The sequence below is a fragment of the Solea senegalensis genome, linkage group LG9 (genome assembly GCF_019176455.1).
Source record: "Solea senegalensis isolate Sse05_10M linkage group LG9, IFAPA_SoseM_1, whole genome shotgun sequence".
Classification (NCBI taxonomy): domain Eukaryota; kingdom Metazoa; phylum Chordata; class Actinopteri; order Pleuronectiformes; family Soleidae; genus Solea; species Solea senegalensis.
In genome coordinates, this window is record NC_058029.1 from 14,927,781 (window position 1) to 14,946,194 (window position 18,414).

At 40.5% G+C, this 18,414-nt stretch overlaps 1 long non-coding RNA gene across 1 annotated transcript in view; it reads right to left on the reverse strand.

The window, feature by feature from the left end:
• The window catches only part of LOC122774951, a 170,434-nt gene that overhangs the window by 118,834 nt on the left and 33,186 nt on the right, over positions 1-18,414 (reverse strand). The window contains exon 2 of the long non-coding RNA XR_006361037.1: positions 13,339-13,484. This is a non-coding gene — a long non-coding RNA (uncharacterized LOC122774951). The remainder of the gene's footprint in view (positions 1-13,338; positions 13,485-18,414) is intronic.

An 18,414-nucleotide genomic window follows, 5' to 3' on the forward strand; every position in this document is an offset into this window, starting at 1 on the left:
TGAGGGTGCCACCTAGAGGAGCATATGCATGCTCTTGATCAATGAGCCTGTGCTGGTTACAGCATAGTTTCTACATTGCAGTATGACTGGACACTCATTACATCATGTGGAATCGAGGGAACCAGAAAACAGCGGCATTATTGTTGTTTTTAAAACCTAATTTTTCTATTTTTATTGAATGGATAAAATCCACTCTTGCCAGCAATTCTAAACCCCCCCCTCTCGTCTCTTTTTTTCCACCATGTCTCTGAGCTCCAGAGGATGACCATCCTAGTGTGCAACAATGAATGATGCCACTAACAGCCCCTCCGGGGTAATGGAGAGGTAGCTGCTGTGTGTGTGTGTGTGTGTGTCTTTTCATGCATCTCTTGGGGTACCCCAGCTGAAGCCAGCTGTATATCACAGCAGTCTCCCATGTGTAACTTCAAAGTCGCAGCTTGCTCAGTTCAGGCTATTTATGACTCCGTCACAGGAAGGACATACATGTTTATGCTGGGCTTTGTGTAACAAAACCTGGACATATATATATAAAAAAAAAAATACCGCTCACCCTCTCACTGTCTCCATGTTCTCCCTTCAAGGATATCATGTCAGTGAGTTTTCACTGTGACTTTTGCATCTACTGTAAGTGGACTGCTGAGAAAATCTCTCTGGCCCTGCACGGCAGAGGCATACCTGCGTGCATGTGTCCTTCACACAACTTGAAACTAAAATAAACATGCGCTGAAAACTGCCTCACCACAGAGAGTTCACAGAGCGTTCTGTTTTTTGCAGCTCGGTCTGAAAACCTCTGGACTGCCGTGACTTGGGGAAAGATGAGGTAAACAAAAGGCAGGACAATGAAGACCAAATAAAAAACATATGGGGGGAAAAAGAGAAGGAGAAATTCTGTAAATAAACATAAAGCCAAGTGTTTCGCCTCTCGACAGACTCGATTTCCACAAGTGCATGGCAACGGTTCAGTCCCCCACGCAGGACCTCTTCGGCTTATTCTGTCACTGTGTGTGTGTTATGTACATTGGTCGCAGTGGGTTTCTTCCATACTCCTGTGTGTAACAAATAGAGTTGTGGCAGCCGATCACGAGCACTGAGGCGTGGCCTCCAGACATGTATCAATAAAAATACATTATCGTGTTAGTTTAGACATACTCCTGACATTCTTTTGAACATGCAGTAATTAATGTCAGATATACAGGATAGACGCCTGCCAGAGCTAAACATGTATCGACCGGGGATCCATCTGAAACACGCTGGTGTTCTGTGGCCGTGAGGAAAGCAGAGGCAGCTCAGTGCAGGAAAAGCAAATACACGTTAAGCAAAATACAAAGCCTCAACATAGTGAACTTATAAAAATAAGGAAACATTTCAGATTGTTGAAGATCAATCCTTTCAACATTTCCAACTGGTGAACAACCTCAACCACATGTTTATTATCAAAGCCATGGCACTTAACGAAGGCATTACTTAAAACCCAAACCTTAAATCTCACCTAAATGTGACCAAAACTACAAATTCAGCTTGGAAAAGTTGGTGGTTTTGCTAAAACACGGACAAAAAAAAAAAAACTAAGCAAAAAGGGTGTTTACTTATTCAATAGGTAATAAAAATCTAGTTTCACTAAAGTTCCAAATACCTCAACCTTAACACATACAGAACTGCCTGAGAGGTCCAGTGTGATGTGGAACTGGAGGAATTTGGGGAAACTGAAAATAAACTTAAGTGCTTTTGATGCCTTGAGAGGGTTTTACGGAATGTTTAAAGTTGGGCCACTCCCTTATTTAAAGCAAATTAAAGAAATTATTTGTAACATAGGGACTCTCCTCCTCAATCAAAAGCAGACACAGGGTCACATTCTTCGTTAAAAATATTTACGTCTACGGCTTTCTTTTTTTTTTCTTTTTTTTAACCATCAAAGACACGTTTCTCATAAAGTGCAGCACATTATTATAACATGTGCAAACTCTAAAATCTTACACACTACTGTCAGGCTCGCACATTCTCTCCCCCCCTCCCGCCCCGCCTCTCCTTCTGTCTGTTCTTTTGTGACAGAGTCAGTAACACCACAGCAGGAGGTGAAAGAAGAACTGGAAGCAGGAGGAGGGAGGTGAAGGGAGGGAGAAGGTGCAAAAGTGCAGCACCGAATCACACTTGACAATAGAACAGAGCGATGCAGAAGCGCGTGACGCCGCAGAAAGGAGACAATGACCGAAAAGAAAAAAGAAAAAATCGTCAGCATGTCCATACGTATGACAGGGTGTCACGTCCATGTGTTTGAGTCATTATATCTGTGTGTGTGTGTGTGTGTGTGTGTGTGTGTGTGTACATACTGAGTGGGGTGCCAGGCAGCAGCTGGGAAGGCCTTTCTCTGTTCTCCTGTCATCAATAAATGATCAGAGTGGGCCATCTGGAGAGAGGGAACCACCAAGAACTGGCAATAATCTAAAGACAGAGTAAGGGCAAGATGTGTGTGTGTGTGTGTGTGTGTGTGTGTGTGTGTGTGTGTGTGTGTGTGTGTGAGAGAGAGAGAGAGTTGGAGAAAGTGGAAGATTGACAGTAAAGCAACTTGATAAAGATAAGAGAGATTATTAGGTTTAAAATATGCTCATGAACGAGTTTGCGCCCCCAAACTAATGAATAACCATAAAAAGGGTCACATGGTGTACGAGAAAACAAATGAATCTTTCTTTCTAAGACAGTAACGAAGACAGTGAGGGGTAGAGTAAATAAAAGAGCTCCAGCAAGACCGACAAGTAAATACAGCAACAGCCACAAGATCCCAGACAAGAGTTTTCAGCGCTCAACTGATGCTGAGGCAGAAGCTTTCCTTTTTTTAAAAAAAAAACAACCTTATCCCTCACCCTTACCATAAACCAGTTAATGCCTTAACCCTAAACTTAACCTATAACCACAATTGAAATCGTGGCTTTAATCTTAACCAGTCTTAAGTCTTCTCTTGTCAGAACAGGGTTTTGGTCTCCATGAGGACTACTGGTCCTGACAAGGTCAGTGTTTATGGCAGAAAATGTCCTTAAGAGGTAACAAACACAAGTACACACATTTTGATAATGCAAACAAACACAAAAAACTGCAGTGTGCATTTAATAAACTGTATTATATTTGTCCATGTAGTTAGTCTTTACTTTAACTTGGTGTTTTGCATAACAAATTGCAATATTTAACCGTTCGTGTACAAACCCCATTACTTTGCGTTTGCTGCTGTGCTATTAACTTCCTTGGAGTTTCGTACGAGGCGTACGACAGGAACATGGAACCTGTAACACTGACTAATGTGAGGTGAAATTATCTGAGGCAATTATTATTCTAAAATGACAGAAAGGCGTCGTCGTAACAACTGAGCGGGATGTTTCAGCACCAGAGAGAACCGTGTCATTTTCGTCACACAATACAAATTTCTACAGTAACACGGACGTGTTAATACTTTGTTAAGTATTGAAATGTTAAAGGAGGAAAATAGAAAGAGATTTATTTTCCCCAGAGTAACGTAATAAGGCAAACAATGATATTGCTAAGTTCAATTAGGAATTAGCAAGTCAAATTCTTGTTATTTTATCATTAGCTGGGCAATTGGGGTAAAACAATTTGTGCACCCACTAATACGAAAAAGTATTAAACGATGGTTTAGCTTTGTACAGATTTCCGATAACAACATAAAATCAGATTTGTCGATTACAAATGTGTTCAATGTCGTCATGAATCAATATTTAATTTTACATTAATACCATATGTTACATGCTGGAATATTTGTATACCCATAAATGTGTTATTCCATCGCTCTCATATGTACAGTACATTTTTAATTAGCAAATCATTACGCTTTAATTGTGAGATGTGGATATTTGTTCCCTAGATCATCCTTTTAACATAATTTTACAGTAAGGCAACCTCTTACCCTGGAGTTAAAACACTAAATTAGGAATTCCAATTAAATATCCCCAAGCTATAACAAACACGCTCTCTAAATGTGTCTCTATGTGCTTGTGCATGGACATGTAAGCCTAAATGCAGCCATAATTTGAATATGCATGGTCATTTCAGAATTAATTTGCCTCACTGTGTGACTAATTTGTGCTCCAATAGCTAACATATGCCCCAGGATATACAACCTAGCCATATTTTCTAAATAAATGTTTATTATTCATAGATGCTACGAATGTGTGCGCAACGATTAGCTGTTAATTTAATGAATCAATTGTAGGTCAGAGGGGAAAGTTCCAGTGTAGGTGTATGTATAGTGTGTATTAAGCAATTGCTGCATGTTATTTAATGAGTCTGGGATTTATAATTTACAATTCTTTACAGCAAGTGAAGAATATACAGCGGTATGGGTATAGGTATTATTTTATTGGCTTCAACTTCATTATGAATCCATTTTTTTTTAATGCAGGCTGCTGAAAAGCAGTAAGCCTTCAGTGCCTTCAGTCCATGCTGCATTATCAACACTTGCATGAGAGCTGCTAACCTTTCCCACTTTTTATAAAGGTAATAGAATCAGATGTGGAACCTTCCCAAGTCACCAGAGCAAACTGAATTAGCACGATCCCCCAATGCCGCCTCACTCGATTAAAGGATCTAAACGAGGGCAAATTGCTTTTTAATTTCACTGTCTCTGAGTGAGAATGATTTCAATATAAGTATCTATTCAGATACTACTACTTTTATTCACGGCAAAACGCACAAAGTTAAGTCTAAATGGGAAGAAGAGCTGAGGATTGACTTGAATGATGGCCGGTAAAAGGACATTATGAATAGCTTCAGCTCATCTTCATGTGCTCAGTTGGGTTTAATCCAGTTAAAAGTGGAGCATAGAGCCCACTTTGGTGAAACCAGATTAGCTGATCATACACACGCATGCTACATTTGTCACTTATCCTATGTATCACCAACAACATGATGAATTGTCTTCTTGTCTACATCCCTTAGTCTCCAGATTGGGTAATACAAAGACAGACGTCGATCCACTGGGGACGAGCTCCATATAATTGAATCCTCTGTGGCTACTTAACCTGTCACTGCTGCTCTGTACCATGTGGGTGGAACATTGTGAAGCCATCTAACCTTGTGCTCAGGTATGAGAGCCCCCTAACAGCGAGGCAGTGACATGGTGTCTTGTAAAATACGATGTTATGATAATGGTGAGCCCTGAGGACAAAGAATATACAAGAGAGGAAGCCCAAACATTCACGGGGACCACGCTCACCAAAACAACAACACTAAAAATAACAGTGATATAATAAAACATAAAGGAAAACACTCCAAAACTAGAAATGCATCAGCAGTGGAGCACAAAACACCACAGATGCAGGTTAAAGCTTACATCAAAAATTAGATTGCAGGGAAAATGCGATCCTGTTATCTTTGACCATAACATGATTGCTGATGGCAGATGAGCTGGTTTAATATTTCTGAAACTGCTGAACCCCTGGGATTTTTCACAAACAGGGAAAGAGTAAAAAAAAAAATCCAGTGAGCAGACACAAACATCTCCTTGATGAGAAAGGCCACAGAAGAATGAGGAGATGACCTTTCTTCTGCAGTGAGCAGAAAACAATTCCAGACAATAAATAACCACATGTAGTGAAGCATATTTGGTTTAAAATGAAAGCGGTGGAAAACCTAAATAGTGCCGCGGCTTGTTGCAGTAACGTGGCGTTTACGGCGTGTCTCCACCTGGTGTCATTGTTTGATGTGTTCAAAAAAAAAAAGAAAAAGAGCACTGTTGGTCTTGTTCTCACTATTAATCTTCCTCATCATCCACACCTCTCCTCATCCATCTCCCTCTGCATTCACATTCCCATCCTCCTCTTCTGTCTTCCTCCCGTAAACACACTTCAGAAACACACCATATGCACCAGCAGAAGCGCCCGCCATAGTGTATGTGGTAATAAATCTCCTCGCAGCAGGAGGGCCAACTGTACTGTGTGTTTTATAGTGAGTACGGATCACCTCAATAATAAATGTGTTATTTACGTAAACCCAGCGCCTCTTGCACTCTTGCAGTTTTGAGAAACTTTGAACAGTGTTTTTTTTTTTCTTGCTGGTTGTGATCATTGACAGAAAGTGTCAGCATTGTGGGCATTCATGAGTAATCAAGACCACCTGCAGAGAGAGAGCTGCTGCCGACAGCTACGCGCACACCTTAGAATATCTCTAATGTAACCTTTATCCCTCCTTGTCAAGGAAATGCATTTTATATAAATGTTAATGCAGGACAGATAGGTTGCAGCCGCCTCCTGCTTTTCACTTCTCTTTCAAAAAGGAAGCAAAATCCAGGACATTTTGAGAAAATCAAAACTGCTTCAGATGTTTATTTCAGTCCTCTGTGCTCTCATGGGTATTTGGAAGACTTTACAAGTTCAGTCTTTGATTAAATTTGTTTGAAACATCACTTACTAAAACTATGAGGGGGAAAAAAAATGTAACCTACTTCATGATTTCGAAATTTCACTTGTGTTCCGTTAAGTATGTACGGCGTTCATTGCCACTAGATGTCACAAGCTCCGGCAACTCGGACAAAAACAAACGCTTTGTCAGTGTATTAGCGGTGTCTCATCTATCAGTGTCTGAGTCAGTGTGTGTGGTTGGCGTGCATGGCTGCTGGAGAGCGTTCCAGGCATAGTGAGCACCGTCATTCTGTTCTGTGCGGAGCCGGTCTAAAAAAAGAAATAAAAATAAGGCGTAGCAGCGGTGTTTCGGAGAGTTGCCAAAGCACGTCCAAAACAACAGTGTCTTCGCCGTTGCTGGTTGGAAATGGACCCATCAGGCTTCATATAAAGAAAACACAACACTCCGAGTAGTGTTGTTACATAATCCAAAACACTTTCAAGTCCACAGAAATCCTTTTTTTTTTTTATCAAGATCGCAGACTGTTTGATTTTTGTCACCTTTTAATGACGTCACCTGCTTTATAACGTCCAGGGCAAACCCCGCGAGTCACGGTGATAGAATTTCACCGGCAATGGTGATGAAGACAACAATTCCCATGATTCCACACTGCTCCCCACCGACCCCCAGAGGCAGATATTACATACTGTGCTTTTAACTCTGTCATCGCACAATGGACGATGTTGAAATCATCGAATAGAGGAAGATTCTGTTGCAGGACATACTCTGTATGCAGTTGTGGAGCTCACACTGTATAGAACTTTATCAAGGCCTAACCTATACTTGACTTTCTGGCTCTTCAAAAATAGAAATACATAATAAAGTCGAGATCAATTTCCCGAGAAACTGTAGAAAAATCTATCTTCCAGGGAGATCTACACCAAGTTCAACCACACATCCACTACTTTTGATGCCAATCAATACTTCCATCAACATATTTCCATAATACTGTGAAAGAAATAAACAAACAAAATAACACATGTGCAACATAGCCCTTCTGCCAGAGGGTATCTTGGGGTTTTCACTGCACTAGCTTGTGTCATACGTCCATCAAGGCCATCTTAACCTGACACATTGCAGCAAGCTGACAGCTGACAGTTGCCTACATTGCAGTTCTCTCAACCCAATAACCAGAGAGGTACCTGCAGGCTACATGGGGAGCTCATCTTGACAACTTTTCATGGCTATGAGACGCATTAGATCCCTGTTGTTCTGCCTGTTGGCAGAACTCTATGGTCATGTCCATCTACTCCAGTCGGAATGCAAAGCAACTGGAGGTAAGTGATGGAGTCTTCAACCTCAAGTGCACGGGGAAAAAGGCTGTTGCTGTTTTTCTTTTTTCTATAATTATTATTATCTCTTTTCAAATCATTATGTAATGTTAGAAATGATTGACAGCAGAGCACTTTGACATAAAACCACCCCTCAGGGAGGTAGACACAGCTACGCTATGTCACAAAGACTGGAGCACAGCGTGTAACTTTGGAGCGGTTATCATTTGCATTGGGGACATTGAACATGGGAGGTGGCCGTCTCTCCAGAGGGAATCTGGTTTACACAGAATAAAAAAGTGACTGTCATCATGTTAGGATTATTCTAATGACAAAACCCCGTGATTCTTTCGACCCTTTCTTTGCATAATTATGCTGACACTGTGGGCGGGTTGAGGGGAAAATGCAAACATATCAAAAAAATGGACTTCTCTTGTAACAGTGGCGTACTTTGAATGAAGTCTAGAGCGGAACAACGCATCATTTTCAAATAAAAATCATATCATTTGAAACGACCCCATCATTTAAATGCATCCTTGCAACAGAACGCAGAGTAGCTAATGTTTTGAAGGTATTTAATCCTTCATCCCCTTTGAACATGTTAAATAGATCACACAGGGAGTATCGGACTGAACCATGCCTTCAAAAAAAAACGATATCACAAAGCCATTTCACTCATTTCAGCTTACATTCACAAATTATTTGTTGGATTTCCTTGGAAGAATAATTACTACACTCACTAAAAAGATGAGGGCCTTTGCATCACTTGGTGCTCAGGCTATAATTATGTGACATCGTCAAGAAAATGATTAATACTGACTGATCTGATTTATTTTTTTCATATTGTTAAGTACAGCTTCTATTCTATTGTAACCTAACGCACAATAACTGTTAAATGTTTGTTCCTGTTGGCTTTGCTGTGGGCATATTTTAATAACCACTCCTTAATTGTGTACAATGTGTGTCTTTCATTTTCTTGACATTTAGACAGCCATCTCAAGCTTGATGGGGCATGAAGACAGCGAAACAAGCACAATCGTTTTCCAGTTTTTCCTCCCCATCTTCCCTCTCTCCCTCCTTCTTCTTTGCTCCTTGTTCTTTATTTCCTGAGTACATTTTCACTGTTAAATGGAATTATGATCAAAGTGTTTTGTGGCTGCGCATTGTGTGTCCCGACGTTAGTCACACATCAGTGAGTTAAATTTTGATCTGCCTGGAGCGGCACAGACTAAAAAGCAAGGCAGACGAAGGGAAGAGGGAGGAAGTCGGGAGAGAGGAGGAGGAGGGGGTAAGGGAAGCAAAAATAGGAAACATGGCAAAGAGTGAAAACAATGTACTCTGGTGCCAGATTCTTTTCTTTTTCTTTTTTATATAACACTGCCTCTCTCTACCCCCTTCTCTCTCTCATGCCATCTCTTTATCTCTCTGTCTCCCTTGAAGCTTCTTAGTTCGAGCCTCGGCTGCCACCAAGGGAATTGAGGGATAGAGAGAGTGTGTTGAGGAGTGGAGGAAGGGTAACAGACACAGAAAGTGAGATGAAGAGAAAGGGAGCGCAAGATGGAGAGAGCGAGTCACGGGTGGGTTGAATAATGAGGTAATGTAATAATGTTTGTCTTCTCTTTGTGATGACACGACTGAAACATAAAGCTAAAATGTGCAAATTCCTCCCCATCATAAGTTAAAGAATAACTGCCATTTTGCCAATCCTGAAGGAATCCACTGTTAATACACCATATTAGTGTATTAAAGAAAGAAAGTACTTTTTTCTTTTAATTTTATATTTTTTGCAATGCAAATGTATTCTAACATAGTTTAGGTAGGGTAACCCTAGGATAGGTAACCTTAGACAATTTCAGTTCTAAAATAATTATCATCTGTAAAGAATTATCTTCCTCCCACAGTCCAAAACATGCAATATGGGGATTAGGCAAATTGTACGCTCTAAATTAAGACCATAGGTGTGATAGTGAGTGGTGGTTTGTCCAGGGTGTACCCCACCTATCGCCCTACGTCAGCTGAGATTGGCACAGCTCCCCCGGCGACCCTCCTGTGGAGGATAAAGCGGTAGAAGATGGATGGATGTATCAATAGGGATGCACCAATACCACCTTTTCTACATCAATTACATTTTAGTACCCCCTAATACCACCTAACTGCCATTAATGTACTTAAAATGTCTTTGAAAAACAGTAATGTTTTCAGTCCTTACTGTCTACAAATCACTGTTTTCCTGAACAAACGTCTCCCAAAAAAATGTGCCAAATCAATGACAAGCTCTCCACAGAGACAAACTGACAATTCTGAACAATTTCACTTTCCAGCAGCTCACCACAAAAAGTGCCAGAATAACATTGTCCCTGTCAGATTGTGGCCTCGTAAAAAGGCTGAAATTCATGAGATTTTGTCAAGTGCACTTATTTGAAGGCCCAAGTTACACTTTTACTTGAGTCACAAATTACCCTGTCACTGGCCCTTTGGCCCATCAGTCTCATTATTAATAGCCTTCCCTCTGGTTTTGAAGCATCACTGCCCTTGCTCAGGCTGCAGGACAAAGTGAGTAGGTGTCTGATATACTGTGCTTCACCCAACTGCCCTGAGTTCACATGACAACTGTATTGAATATGTATTTGTCTCTGTATAGGAAGCGTTATTTGATAAATTGCCTGCCAGGAGTTGTTGTTTCTCTTGTTTTTACCCTCGCCTGCTTGACAACTTTCCTTATTTACTGACACGGCAGATAATCTCACATTTCAGTTCAGCTCAGCTCAAGCTCGAGCCTTCTGATATGTTCTATCAGCAAACCAGAGCTGTCAGAGAGCGACTGTTTGTACAAAACAGGTTTGCTTAAGATGCGCTTTATGCAATGCCTGTGATGAAAAACAGTTTGCATATCACACTTGTTTAACCAATGCATATACCCTCCTAAACTACACTGTCCAAAAATGTATGCGCAAAAACACATGATGCCCGTACACACACACACTATTTCACCTCAGCATACCTGCAATGATCTCTTGAGGTTTGAATTTGAACCCCTTGTGAACTCATTAGTTTGCAAATGCCTGTATAGTATGCCTGTGTTTGTGCATGCATTTGTGTGTGTGTGTGTGTGTGTGAACTTACAACTACCTATGGGCTTTCCACATGCAGACATAACTCTGCCAAATGATGAGGAGATACCATATTTGAGGAATGGGAATGACATTTTGTATGTGTGTGTGTGTGTGTGTTGCTCTGTGAGTACATTTATTTTGCCATTTCTCGTAGATCTTGCAGAGACCATGACCCTCCCCAGGACCACTCCTCCATATCTCTTCTGCAGAGGGTCTGGGGATCCCTGACGGAGGAGGATAATTGGGAGCCATAACACAGGCAGGCAAAGACAGAAATGCCTTGGGAGTAGTTGTTCATCATTGCTCACAAGGGTAAAATCACACACACCTGGTATATAAAACCTTAAAACCAAACTTAAAACCATGGATGCATTTAATCCTCTGTTAATTCATTTCAGACCATGAAGAAAATGCCAAATATTGCAAATATGGTAGTGATGATCCTGTTTTAGGGATCCATGATTTTGTCATTTTCTGATATATCAGCAGATAACCCATACAAATACCCATTTATATATGTATGTATGTATGTATATATATATATATATATATATATATATACATAAAACCATATATATACATATATACACATATATATACCATTTTTCCACGTGCCCAAGTGCAGAGGTCATCATAGTATATAGAAGTCAAGAAGGTAGCAGCCTATTTAGCCTAATGTTGTAGTCATTACTCATATCGGCAGATCTTAGTGTGTTTTCTGATATCTGATAAAACATTTTAAAGCCAATATCATGCCAATAATATTGTGCATCCCTAAGCTGTTTGCAATTTTAAGACGGTCCATATAGCAGAAAACAGTGAACTAGACCAAATTGCACAAAACACTGTGACTCTCTTCTGTTGCTGATCATACAGATAAATTAGGCATTTAGTGAGTCCAGCACTGACCAGGCCAACCAGTGTTGTTAACTTGTTTTTTACACCCAAAACACACGAGGAGATTTACAGCATCTGCTGTAAACAGAGATTTATATTTATGTCGGCCACTTAAACCAATTTATACCAACATGTGCCCACATTGTTTAAGACACGGTCCAGAATAAAGACACCACTCACTAACATGGAAATAAATGCATATAGCATAGGCAAATAGCAAGAAAAAAGTAGAAAAAATAATGCTCTGCTAAGGCAGCAATAATTTATTTCCTGTGCTGTGCACTAAAATATCTTTTACTGCTGTTTTAGCAAAAAAGGAGAAATATACGGTGTGTTAAAGTACTGAACAAGTACAGAACAACACTGAAAAAGTCAGTGACCTAGAGGATTAATGAAAGTCATTAAGTATATCTTTATTTAGATTATGTGGCCCAAAGCCACTGAGCAAACATCCTGGCTGAAGCAACACTAACTGACCAAGCCAGCTTGCCAGATGACATACCCTCACCGTGCCTTCCTATCCACAACACACTGGTTGCTCCATTGGGACAGCTGGGGCAGACAGGGTAGGAACCTCTGTGCCTAGTGCTCAAAAAGAGACACAGTAATTGGCCGACAGGCAGAGACAGACGGCAGAACCGGCCCAACATAGTTTCAACCCGAGTAGCCTACTGCTATTGTTGAAGAAGTCCCTCATCATACAGCATTTCTGTGAACCGCGGTCAACTTTGAAGATACACGGAATCCTCTGAATACGAGCTGAAGTGAGCAGTGGGAAAAAAAAATCCAGCTGTTCATTTAGAGGATGAATAGCCAATACAGTGTTTGAAGTGTTATTGGTCTAATGCTGGTCAAATTACTGGATTAATTATAGGGAAGAAAAAAAACTTAAACAATAATGGACTTATTCTTAATTTAACCACAGGCTGTAAAGAGAGATGTTCCACCAGGACATGTGACATGAATGTGAGTGAGAAATATGAAGGGGGTCAGTGATTTATGTATAGAGATTAGATAGCAATAGCAAATAAATTAAACAAATGTAAATTATACAAATGCAAAAGAGAAATTAATTGAAAAGTTGGGTGTGCAATGCTATACAGTCAGTCAATCAACCCATTTAGTCCAAACTGAACAATCTCAACAGGTGCTTCATTGGTTTTCCATAAAACTATCTTCTATCTCTATATACTGTATATATAGCTACATCTGTTGTTATTAATTTAGGGTAATGAGCCTAACAGTAATGTATAGGAGACTTTAGCCAGATTGGAGACAATACATGAGCATGTGAGTTCATATATGAGTGTGTGTTGGTCCAGCGCATATGTGTTATTGGCTCCAGGGAGCCAGCTCAGACCAAATTACCTGTCAGGGGTTGACATCACCTACCCCCAAGCCAACCTTACGCAGAGGACAACTGGGCCCTGCTCCAAGGCTCCTGTGATCTGTCAGCTCAACTAGCCTCTTCTCTCTTTCTTTCTTTCTTTCTCTCTTTCTTTCTCTCTCTCTTTCTTTCAACAGGCTGATGGAAGTCTGATGGAAAAGGTGCCCAATGTCTCCCTCTGGTGCTAGTTACTATTGCAGTCTACTAACCTGACATCATGAGTGTGTGTGTGTGTGTGCACGAGCTGGTGTCTCTCTGGCACATTCACCTGGAGGCAGACGTGTCAGGAGTCTTTGTATCCTCGGGTCCTCAGGCCCTTGGCTGTCTCTCATCCTGCCACTCTCATCAGCTGTGAATGGGGTGTCCTCAACCAACAGTAACTCATTCAGATACAGCGACGCACCAACAGAGTGTCTGCAAACAAGCCCACAGACATCAAGATGAAAATGAATCGCATCGACTATATAAGCATATAACCATAATATGCACACTTTCCCACCCCCATCTCCCCCTTTTCTTTTTTTTTTTTTAGTTCTCACTCTCACACATACACACAAACACAGACACACAGAAGCACAAACCCTCTGACCCCCTCACAGTCACAAGAGAGTAAGAAAACGGAGCCTGAACCAACATGTCTGATTGGGCTGTACTTGTCAAAACAGCAGGAGGAGGAGAAGCTGAACGTTCTCAAGACTGTTCTCTCAAGGTCACTGATTTTTTTTAACTCTATTTTCAACACGGAGATTTAAGTACCTGCATACAAAACACTGTAAATAATGTGTATAATATACTTTTTAACACCACTGGCTAAAACCAGTGGAGTTTGTGGACGCAATCCTGTGACATAGGTGGCAAAGAGTTGCATGTTTTGACACAGACCTTTAAAAATAACGAACATATCCGACCAAACGCCTGTTTAAAGTAACTAAGAAAAGAACGCAGGTATTGACTTGACATTGGCTGCTGACTTTTGCTTACTTCTAATGGCCCAGTGTTCAAAACTAAAATCAATAAGGCTAGGTCACATTACTATTTACTACAGTACAATAAAAGCAAAACCTCATTAAAAGGGGGACAAAAAAATGTCATTGCATGTTATATGAGCAGTGGGAAATAAAAACATTTGTTGAATTGAATATACATACATATACATACATAACACCTTTAAAACATTGTTTTGCATGAAATCTGCATAAAGTTCCAACATATGAAATGTTTTAGAAGAATATAAACAAACTGAGAGTTTTTTTTTTTTCTCTTTTTTCTAAGCAGCAGACGAAAGGATAACCGACACCTAAGCTTAATAGGGGATTTTTTGCAACACCACTGATATTGCCTGATAAATCAACTCCTGCATGCACACAGAAATACATCATCTGATTTATCCAAGCACCGTGAAAGACTGAAATTGCTTTTTTTTTTTTTTTTCCTGTGTGACAACACTCCTGTTACATGCCGAAGGGCTTCTTTTAAGACCTATAAGCTTCAGCCAGATTTTCGATGTGTCAGGATTTCTATTCATTTGGAGTCCAGGCATGTAAAAACACCACAGACTCACCCACATGTAAATGCTCTCAGTACAAGTCCACATAAACCCATATTCAGCCAGGGACAGCTGGACTTAAAGTTATTTAGTGCTGCTGTCAGGCGATTTATTCCTACTTGGTTCAATTTACATGGAGCTTTCGCCGACTTGAGCTACGCAGCTTCCTTGTTGAGATTGAATTTGTATGGGGACGATCTGTCCTTTTAAGCAGACTGGAGTTTCAGGATTGAGTGTAAGATTGACTTGCTGTCACCAGATATTGATTTCCTCTTGCCTACTTAGTTCATAGCAATAAGCCAAGGGTAAATCCCAGGGTACTACACAGACAGAAGTCCACACTTCACTGTTGCAGGACTTCCAACATTTTTTTTTTTTTTCCATCCCAGAATTTCAAATCTTTGTTTCAGTGACTTTGAAACGTCTTAGCTGTCCTGACGACAGCATCGTTGAGTTTTATTCTGTTGGCCGTTATCAGGATAAAACTAAGTTAGAAAGCGCAGTGTGTGTGTGTGTGTGTGTGAGTGTGAACATTAGCCTGAGAAATAAACAAGTTTTATTACCCAAAGCAAGTAGTACATGAGCTATTAAAGTTTTATCATCAAAATGCCATCAAGACAAACAAGGCTTACAAGTTCCTGAATTATGATGTTGTGGAATTCATTGGCTGATTAGTGATCATGACTGTTACGATCGCAGTAGTTAATTGGCTCTCCAAAAGAATAATGAGGGGATGCTTGTTAGCAAGCCAAGCACCTGCAAAGGGCAGACACTCCGTCTGTGCGAGCGTGTGTGTAGGTGCGATGTGTGTGTGTGTGTGTGTGTGTGTGTGTGTGTGTGTGTGTGGGGCTGGACATGGTCCAAGTGGAGTACTAATATCTGTACTTGTTGCCGATCTAATAAGAGAATCTGGCACCGCGCCGTTCATCACCTCCAGCATGCAGTTTAATATTTAATGTGTGTTGGATTAGTTGCATCTTTTAAACATAACATTGCATTTGCCGCGTGTTCTTTTTGTCAGATTTATTTGTTTCCGTTTGTCAAAGAGGCGCTGGCTTGGTCGGAATGAATACAAGCTGACGAACAAAGGTGCATGGAATTTGTAATATCGTATATTTAAATGGTGAATCTAGAATCAAATTGTTTCATGTTAACGTAAACGAGGCCGCTACAAACAGTGCCGGATGAAATGCTGATCGAGAATATAGATATCCTATAGTAGATAGAGGGATATACTGTTGTGGCAGCTCAGCAGGAGAGCAGTATTTCTCCTGCTAGTGTGAGCCCAGATATCTAATAAACGTTACGTAAAGTGCACGAGTGCGTGTGTGCGATTGTCTGCGGTGGGGGTGATTTGTGTGCTTGTGTGGCGGAGAGATGGTGATGTATGCAGGACCACTAAGTCAGATCAAATAGATGTCTAGCATCCTCCAGACCTTCTCGGCATCTAAGGCACCTCAATCTAAACAGACCAGCAGTAGCCCATATGCATTGCCCGAGGAGAGACATGAAAGTCCCTCATCACTTGCAATTACGTCTCGCCACCCTGGTTTTCCCCCAGATTTGCTACTACACACAGTCCATCCATCCAAGCTAACCTCTCATGTTACCATGTATCCTCAGATCTGGCGAGGTAAGCAATCTTGTCTTTATCTTGTCTTCCCTAGATGATTATTTAAAATGCCAGAATATGAATCTAAAAATAGACACACATTAAACTAATATTGGTCAGAGCATTCCAATTTTACTATATATATGCCGCCGACTTTCCCACTTGCCATGCTCTCCAATGGCGGTTATTGGATGGGAACATTGTTGGCACATTGTTTCCTAAGGAAAGCTCCTTTTCTGCATTGTTTCCCAGCGAATGTCAAGCGAGATTAGGGGCAATGCAGAGGTACAGCGGAGGGTGAAGGGGTGCGTTTGACGTGCATCACGGTTCGAGGCAGGCAGACCCCCTGCTGGGTGGCCTTGGCTGTCGTAACCTTTAATTACAGCCACCTTGACACTGTTGCAGATGGTCCAGCTGAAGTGGAATTACAGAAACAGGATAGCACACACCATGTGACTCTACTGCTATCTTTTCCCTCTGTGTGTCTCATTCTGTCTGTATTTGTTTGTTTCTTTTGTTTTGACACTTCGACCTCTAGGAAATCTTGGTTATCTGACACAGTGTGTTGTAAGTGTGGCTGATATTCTGGGTTGTTCAATGAATTGTACAGGTTAGGCAAAAATAAACCTCGAGCTTCAGCCCAGTCATTGATTTTGAGAAATGTATGTTGAAAAATGTTTGTATGATGATAAAAATGTATTATTTAATTTGCTCATTTTAAATTATTAAACGATCTTCCTTGTATTGTACATTATATCATACGATACCCCCACTGTATATTATATAAGGCTTGACCCTACTTACTGCATTAGCAATTATGAGATGTAGGGTGTGATTTTATAATGGGTCAAACATATGTGTGACTGTACGGTCAGTGTGTTTAAGAGTGTATCTGGAAGCTTTTGTGTGACTGCTGAGACATGAGACGTGTTATATGCTAATCAGCAGATCTATGATGTCATCAGGTCATATTTTACCTTCTGCCCACTCGGCTAGTTTTCAAGTCTTGAGCCTTTATGTTTGCTTCTCTACTAGTCTCTTGAATGCATCTCAATACAGTTGCGTTCCCAATAAAGTTGCTCTCATTTACAATGTTTTATGTTTCTATTGGCACAAAAAATAGCACTAACAGTTCTTAGAAATTGAGTTTGAACGAGTTTGAAAATCATATCTGTCATAAGTGAGCACAAGGCAACAAGATGTATTGCATTTTCCCTATTCTTGTGTTAATACAATAGCAATTAACGCTCCCGAAAACATCTTATTCATACAAACATCAGTTGTGCTTTTACTTCTTGTTGTGCTTTTAAGGTGTTCTATGGAAAAAAAGCTTTCAGTAATCGATGTCATTACCGTGCCTCACCTGTCATAGCCTTGCTAAATGCACAGGGACAGAGATTTACCTAAATGGCAGGGAGGATGAGTCATGCTCAGAGGTGGAACTAGACAATGGAGTGCACTTGGATAATTGTATGCATTTTGTGCCGTTGCACAGTTGCATGTGAATACAGACAGTGAGAGTGAAGTAGCGAAAGAATAAAGAGAGGACAGAAATGAAAGAAATAGAGAGGAAACACTAATGAGAGAGAAGAGAGCAATCATTTCTTCAAGTGATTGCATAGATGAGGGATAATTTATTATGAATGTGGGCCTAGCTTCCTTTGACTTAGATGCATTAGCTTTGCCCCACAACTGTTTCTCAAGAGATCACTGGAATCGCAATTTAGTCCCCCAGTATTATGCAAATGGAACTGCTGGCCAGCTCCTAATTCATAGATTGCACTTAGTGGCCCCTCGCCAAACCATTGTCTCATAATTGATGACTCTTCCTAGGGTTGTTCTTCTGCTAACATTATTGGTATTTACAGCATGAAAATCTAAGGGGAAAATTAGTGAGTACAACCGTAAATTGGATTTACAAGATCAATAATGCATTCTGGAAGGAATTCAAACTTTTAAACGTAAATATTTATGAAATGGACACGATGAAAGATGTACCACACAATTTACAGATTGTCACAGCAATTACCCTTGTCATAATGTCGCATATCAACTGCAAATGACAATCCAGTGTAATAAACCCCGTTTTAAATCAACACAAATGAATTGAAACCGTTCCTGAAATGATGTGTCCAAGCAGACAAAATTATACCATCTGTGGTTTCTGTGGTTTACAGGCTCCGGGG